At 44.7% G+C, this 7627-nt stretch overlaps 1 long non-coding RNA gene across 1 annotated transcript; it reads left to right on the top strand.

The window, feature by feature from the left end:
* The first annotated feature begins 3110 nt into the window (after positions 1-3110).
* Positions 3111-4132, top strand: LOC133391479 (uncharacterized). The gene is made up of 2 exons (XR_009764977.1): positions 3111-3790; positions 3869-4132. It is a non-coding gene; the product is annotated as an uncharacterized LOC133391479 (long non-coding RNA).
* Positions 4133-7627: the final 3495 nt, after the last annotated feature.

Raw genomic sequence — 7627 nt, 5'->3', positions numbered from 1 at the left:
CATAACGTAGCTATTCAGCAAGTATTGACCAGCAACGCTTCGTTTTTAAAGCTTAATTATCGTCAGCGACAGAGGGAAAGATAAAAAGGAGGGAAAAGAATGAAAGGAGGGAAAGGTGGGAAAAGAGGGAAAAGAGGGAAAGGAGGGAAAGGAGGGAAAGGAGGGAAAGGAGGGAAAGGAGGGAAAGGAGGTAAAGGAGGGAAAGGAGGGAAAGGAGGAAAAGGAGGGAAAGGTTGGAAAGGAGGGAAAGGAGGGAAAGGAGGGAAGTAGAGAAAGAAGGGAAAGGAGGGCATTTGACTACTTGCCGATCCGTTGGTTGATGCATCCTCTCTGGAGCCACCATTTGTCGCGCACACGAAAGTGTCTTTCGGAGCAGCAACCCAAGACAGGCACAGTACACGCCGACTTAAGCACAATAATAAACGCACCAACTGGTTTCAATTGAATTTATACTCAAAAAATGCTGACCGTCGTCCATCAGTATTTTCTTCTTAGCCTATGTTTTCCATAAAATCGTTGAAAAAGCACGCATCGCTGGCGCGTTGCATAACGTAGCTATTCAGCAAGTAGTGACCAGCAACGCTTCGTTTTTAAAGCTTAATTATCGTCAGCGACAGAGGGAAAGATAAAAAGGAGGGAAAAGAATGAAAGGAGGGAAAGGTGGGAAAAGAGGGAAAAGAGGGAAAGGAGGAAAAGGAGGAAAGGAGGGAAAGGAGGGAAAAGAGGGAAAGGATGGAACGGAGGGATAGGAGGGAAAGGAGGGAAAGGAGGAAAGGAGGGAAAGGAGGGAAAGGAGGGAAAGGAGGGAAAAGAGGGAAAGGATGGAAAGGAGGGAAAGGAGGGAAATGAGGGAAAGGAGGGAAAGTATTTCGAAACGCACAATCAAATGTATTTCGAACCACCAATTGGGACGAAAAAGTTACTGCAGGTATATTTCCATACCGTTTCAAACTGTTTCGTCGCTTCTCAGCCCAAGTAAGCATGGAGGAGCTGAGCCGGAATCGATACGAGCACACACCAACTGGTTGAATTTGAAGACAGATGTTTTAACCAACAGATCCATAATACACACCTTCAAACATTGTTTCCGGGATTAGGCATCTCCGAGCTACCAAACAGCTACCGAACACTCAATTCATTCCAGAAGTACCAATTAAGGGGAGAGATGTTGGATCATTCAGTTACCGCAGGACTCCACACAGCATAACACGGAGCGCAACATAACAACTGACTGCTGCCAAACGCGTAAGAAAACGCTTGGGAAAGGAGGTAAAGCGTTTCATTAACTGTCGGTACAGGTTGGTAGCTTTCCAATGAGAAATGAGCGGCCTGCTACGGATATTCATAACATGGTACCGGCAATACAGCGTTTGCTGAAGCGTTAAGCAGCTGTCAGTTGTTATGTTGCGCTCCGTGTTATGCTGTGTGGAGTCCTGCGGTTATAAGGGGGGAGATGTTGGATCATAGCACACATTGCAATCATAACATTTTCATGTAATAATTATTAATTGATCATAGTTCACGTTGTTACATTCTGAACTATAAAAAGTAGGGAATGCAAATAACACGTTCAGTTTGAATAAACCTATCGATTGAAACTCATCGTAGTTTGGCAATCCAGTACACAACAGATACTATGATGCCTTTTGCCGTAACCGTACCACACTACATTGTGCTGATAGGCGACAGTTTTTGGTGTTATGGTTGCTGTACTTGCAGCAATTGGTGCAAATTCTATGCCGAATAAAAAGAGTTAATTTTATATTGGGTGTCTTACCGTTCAATTGCCTGCAACGAGTGGTTTCGTGAGGAAATCCACAAATTATACATATTGTTTCCTTTTCTGGCCCTTTGTGACAATGCTGTATATTTTGATGTTTCGACCTTTCTTGCTTGGATACTCCTTCGTTCGTGGCCGCATAATGGCTAGTTCTTCAGAGGGTTTCAGCCATTCTGCTAGGTCTTGTAGCGTAAGATTCTTGTTATCTTGTTTCGTACTTATCGTGTGTTTCAACTAGGCATGGGCAAAACGATTCTTTTCACCGAACGCGAACGAACTAGTTCGCTCACCAAAAAGAACCGTACGTGAACGACGATTCTTTCGTTCTTTTTTTCATGGGGTGTTTATTTACAAAGAACGCTCGTTATCTTTTTCATTTACCCGCCATAGACGCATACTGTAGCCAAAGAAGTACTCATTCTGCGGTTGACACCAATAATTTAAAAACATTAAAGACTCGGCCCATCTGCTGTCTGGCTAGCTATCGAAAAACCGACCAAAAACTAGCATGTATAAAACTAATACGAGCATAGATGCCTCCAGCATATATTGTACCCTATGCCTTATACACACTCAAGGATTCTATAAAAAAAACTACTTAAATATGGATCAACATGATGAGCGCAATTCCAGTTCAGTTCATTCGCGAATAATGAATAATCCGTTTGAACGGGATCGATCTATTGAATTGTATATGTATAATTTCCACACCAACAGAGCACAGATCGAACACAAATGAGCCAGTTCGAACGCGTTCGATGAATTCAGTTGTGTAGGTACGATTTACACACCAACAGAACACAGATCGAGCACCAGTTCGAACGCGTTCGATGAATTCAGTCGTATAGATACGATTTCCAAACCAACAGCACACCAAGGATAATGTATTTAGAAGGTTGATTTTTATCGCTTTTGCTGGGCGACATTGTGGGGGACATCTGTCACTCTCTGCATACAAATTTCATTACCCCGCACCAGCCCTCCCCGATTTTTATACCGTAGCCCCCGGAAGAGAAATGTCAAGTCGAGAAATGTCATTTTGCTCTGAACAACTTCACCTTGTCATTTATAACACCTTGCAGCACACGTATCGAACACTGCCTGACAAATTCGACGGCGTTCGAGGAATTGAGTTGTATGGGTACGATTTCAACACCAACAGGGTACATTTTGATCTCTGACGACCCGTTCGCACGGTGCGAGAAAGAGCGAGAAAGCAATATGATTTTGCACGTTTCATTACCACATTTATGTGTGTCGTCGAACAATGAACGGAACGTTCGAACGCGTTCGGTGTAGTCAGTTTCTTCCAAAAGTCCTGGTCGTTTTTTGTTAAGAATCTCGTTCGTTCGTGCACTTTACCGAACTGTTCGAACGGTTCGATTCTCGTTCAACCCAAGTAGCAACCGAAGCTTTTTTCTCCCAGTTTCAACCCCCTCATGTCCAAAAACTGCCTTCGCTTACTATTCCTATCCCGTTTCTACATTCCACAACGTTTGTTGCGTTCTCGCTCATCAGGGTGTTAGTCAATTCTCTCTTGCCACACGAAGAGAATTCTCCTGCACACTTCGTATGTTGGATTCTACCCATCCCTGTTGAACACACGTCATTTTCTTCCATCGCACTCATCAGGGTGTTTGCTCTTTTCCATCCAAGCCAAAGAGCGACTTCAGTGTGCTCTGAACCGTGGATGTGAGAGTGTGTGTTTGTGTGCTGCGTGAACTATTTTTCCTGCGTGAAACACTTTCCATACTGCGCCATCCGCGGTGTTCTTTCTGCTTCATCGGAGGACGAATTTTTATCATCTAATTGTTTGGGTAAGTGTCCTTTTCTAAGTGTCTAGTGCTATGTGACATTTATTCTAATTCTAATATTATTCTAATATGCAATGTTTTGCACATTACAAGTTTCAGATGTGTGCTGCTACCGCTAGCTGTTCCTCAAACTACTTAAAAAGTGTGACACTGTGTGCACAGGCGTTAGAGTTTCAATTGATCCTCAAGCACAAAGGTAAGTTTGTCACATCTTTAAATCAAGTGTAATCTTTTTAACAAAGTGTGTCTATTAATTGTGTACTTTCATCAACAGCCTTCATACAACACCGCGGTTGAGGCGCGCCAAATCTGATGACATCTTTCCTGAACCAAGCAGGCTGAACACGCGCACCACCACGGGCTCCAGCGCGGTGTGAAGAGGGAAGAAGAAAAGACAGAATTGGAAACAGCCGCGCCAGGCTTCCAACCACCGTGTGTGTGTATGTAAGTATGTGAGAACACATGTGTGAATCTTCTTGTGGGAACTGCAAAAAGAAGAGAATAAAGAGTGTGAAGCAGCTAGACTGCCGCAACCAAATCAAGAGAGTGAATTCTCATTTCAATCCGAAAAACTGGGAGAGAGTCTGGGGTCGAAAAACTGGGACATGCGAGAGAGAATAAAACTAGAAACACGAGAGAGGACACGAAGCGCTTTCGGGATTTTTTTCGCCTTCGCGCACATTTTGCTTTATGCGCGCGAAAAAGTGAGCCTTGATCAGCGCGATGGCTCCCATACAAAGGCCTTCGGCTTTGCTATCTGGGAACCTTTCGTTCCGAAGTTCGGTTGAAAACCTTGATGTTAAATCGTTTAGCAGCCTTTGGTCATTCAAAAATCCTTCTTGCTTCAACAACACCATGTTGTCAATGAGATTGCGCAAAGCGTTGGAAAATTCTAAAAATGCTGAAGGATTATCTGTCGTTATATGTTTTATCACTAGTAATTCTAGCAGTAAAGACTTGTAAATGCTTTCAGGGTTCCCGACCATTTTGTCGAGCCTGGTTATTACGAGCGCAACGGTTTTCTGGGTTAAGCATTGATACGCTAACTGCACGAAGTGCTTAACCTTTCAGATGCTTTTGCAGCCTATTTATGTTTTCTAAATTAATTTCACTACTTGCCGATCCGTTGGTTAATGCATCCTCTCTGCAGCCACTAATCGCTTAATCGCTGGCGCGTTGCATAACGTAGCTATTCAGCAAGTATTGCTACCTAGCAACGCTTTGTTTTTAAGGCTAAATTATCGTAAGCGACAGACGGAAAGAAGGAAAAGGAGGGAAAGGAATGAGGAGGGAAAGGATGGAAAGGCGAGAAAGGAGGGAAAGGAAGGAAATGAGGGAATGGAGAGAACGAAGGGAAAGGAGGGAAAGGAGGGAAAGGAGGGTAAGGAGGGAAAGGAGGGAAAGAAGAGAAAGGATGGAACGGAGGGAGAGGAGGGAAAGGAGGAAAAGAAGGGAAAGGAGGGAAAGGAGGGAAAGGATGGAAAGGAGGGAAAGGAGGGAAGGAGAGAAAGAAGGGAAAGGAGGGCATTGGACTACTTGCCGATCCGTTGGTTGATGCATCCTCTCTGGAGCCACCATTGGTCGCGCACACGAAACTGTCTTTCGGAGCTGCAGCCCAAGACAGGCACAGTACACGCCGACTTAAACACAATAATAAACGCACCAACTGGCTCTTGGCAAATGATGCCTTCATTAATTTTTTCAATTGAATTTATACTCTAAAAATGCTGACCGTCGTCGATCAGCATTTTCTTCTTAGCCTATGTTTTCCATTAAATCGTTAAATTCCATTTAATCGTTAAGCGCGTTTAATCGCTGGCGCGTTGCATAACGCAAGTATTGCTACCTAGCAACACTTTGTTTTTAAGGCTAAATTATCGTAAGCGACATACGGAAAGGAGGGAAAGGAGGGACAGGATGGAAAGGCGAAAAAGGAGGGAAAGGAAGAAAATGAGGGAATGGAGGGAACGGAGGGAAAGGAGGGAAAGAAGGGAAAGGATGGAAAGGAGGGAAATGAGGGAAAGGAGGGAAAGGAGGGAAAGGTTGGAAAGAAGGGAAAGGAGGGAAAGGAGGGAAAGGAGGGAAAGGAGGAAAAGAAGGGAAAGGAGGGAAAGGTTGGAAAGGAGGGAAAGGAGGAAAAGGAGGGAAGGAGAGAAAGAAGGGAAAGGAGGGCATTGGACTACTTGCCGATCCGTTGGTTGATGCATCCTCTCTGGAGCCACCATTGGTCGCGCACACGAAACTATCTTTCGGAGCAGCAGCCCAAGACAGGCACAGTACACGCCGACTTAAGCACAATAATAAACGCACCAACTGGCTCTTGGCAAATGATGCCTTCATTAATTTTTTCAATTGAATTTATACTCTAAAAATGCTGACCGTCGTCGATCAGCATTTTCTTCTTAGCCTATGTTTTCCATTTAATCGTTAAATTCCATTTAATCGTTAAGCGCGTTTAATCGCTGGCGCGTTGCATAACGCAAGTATTGCTACCTAGCAACACTTTGTTTTTAAGGCTAAATTATCGTAAGCGACATACGGAAAGGAGGGAAAGGAGGGAAAGGATGGAAAGGCGAAAAAGGAGGGAAAGGAAGAAAATGAGGGAATGGAGGGAACGGAGGGAAAGGAGGGAAAGAAGGGAAAGGATGGAAAGGAGGGAAAGGAGGGAAAGGAGGGAAAGGAGGGAAAGGTTGGAAAGGAGGGAAAGGAGGGAAAGGAGGGAAAGGAGGGAAAGGAGGAAAAGAAGGGAAAGGAGGGAAAGGTTGGAAAGGAGGGAAAGGAGGAAAAGGAGGGAAGGAGAGAAAGAAGGGAAAGGAGGGCATTGGACTACTTGCCGATCCGTTGGTTGATGCATCCTCTCTGGAGCCATCATTGGTCGCGCACACGAAACTGTCTTTCGGAGCAGCAGCCCAAGACAGGCACAGTACACGCCGACTTAAGCACAATAATAAACGCACCAACTGGCTCTTGGCAAATGATGCCATCATTAATTTTTTCAATTGAATTTATACTCTAAAAATGCTGACCGTCGTCGATCAGCATTTTCTTCTTAGCCTATGTTTTCCATAAAATCGTTAAAAAAGCGCGCATCGCTGGCGCGTTGCATAACGTAGCTATTCAGCAAGTATTGCTACCTAGCAACGCTTTGTTTTTAAGGTTAAATTATCGTAAGCGACAGACGGAAAGAAGGAAAAGGAGGGAAAGGATGGAAAGGAGGGAAAGGAGGAAAAGGAGGGAAAGGAGGGAAAGGAGGGAACGGTTGGAAAGGAGGGATAGGTTTGAAAGGAGGGAAAGGAGGGAAAGGAGGGAAATGAGGGAAAGGAGGGAAAGGAGGGAAATGAGGGAAAGGAGGGAAAGGAGGGAAAAGTGGGAAAGGATGGAAAGGAGGGAAAGGAGGGAAAGGTTGGAAAGGAGGGAAAGGAGGGAAAGGAGGGATATGAGGGAAATGAGGGAAAGGAGGGAAAGGAGGAAAAGGAGGGAAAGGAGGGAAAGAAGGGAAAGGAGGGAAAGGAGGGAAAGGAGGGAAAGGATGGAAATGAGGGAAAGGAGGGAAAGGAGGGAAAAGTGGGAAAGGATGGAAAAGGGGGAAAGGAGTGAAAAAAGGGTAAGGAGGGAAAGGAGGGAAAGCACAATAATAAACGCACCAACTGGCTCTTGGCAAATGATGCCTTCATTATTTTTTTCAATTGAATTTATACTCTAAAAATGCTGACCGTCGTCGATCAGCATTTTCTTCTTAGCCTATGTTTTCCATAAAATCTTTAAAAAAGCGCGCATCGCTGGCGCGTTGCATAACGTAGCTATTCAGCAAGTATTGCTACCTAGCAACGCTTTGTTGTTAAGGTTAAATTATCGTGAGCGACAGACGGAAAGAAGGAAAAGGAGGGAAAGAATGGAAAGGAGGGAAAGGAGGGAAAGGAGGGAAAAGAGGGAAAGGAGGGAACGGTTAGAAAGGAGGGAAAGGAGGGAAAGAAGGGAAAGGAGTGATAGGAGGGGAAGGAGGGAAAGGAGGGAAAGGAGGGAAAGGAGGGAA

Source organism: Anopheles gambiae, chromosome 2 (genome assembly GCF_943734735.2).
Source record: "Anopheles gambiae chromosome 2, idAnoGambNW_F1_1, whole genome shotgun sequence".
Classification (NCBI taxonomy): Eukaryota; Metazoa; Arthropoda; class Insecta; order Diptera; family Culicidae; genus Anopheles; species Anopheles gambiae.
Note: the sequence above shows the minus strand (reverse complement) of the source record. Positions and strands in the feature narration are given on the sequence as shown.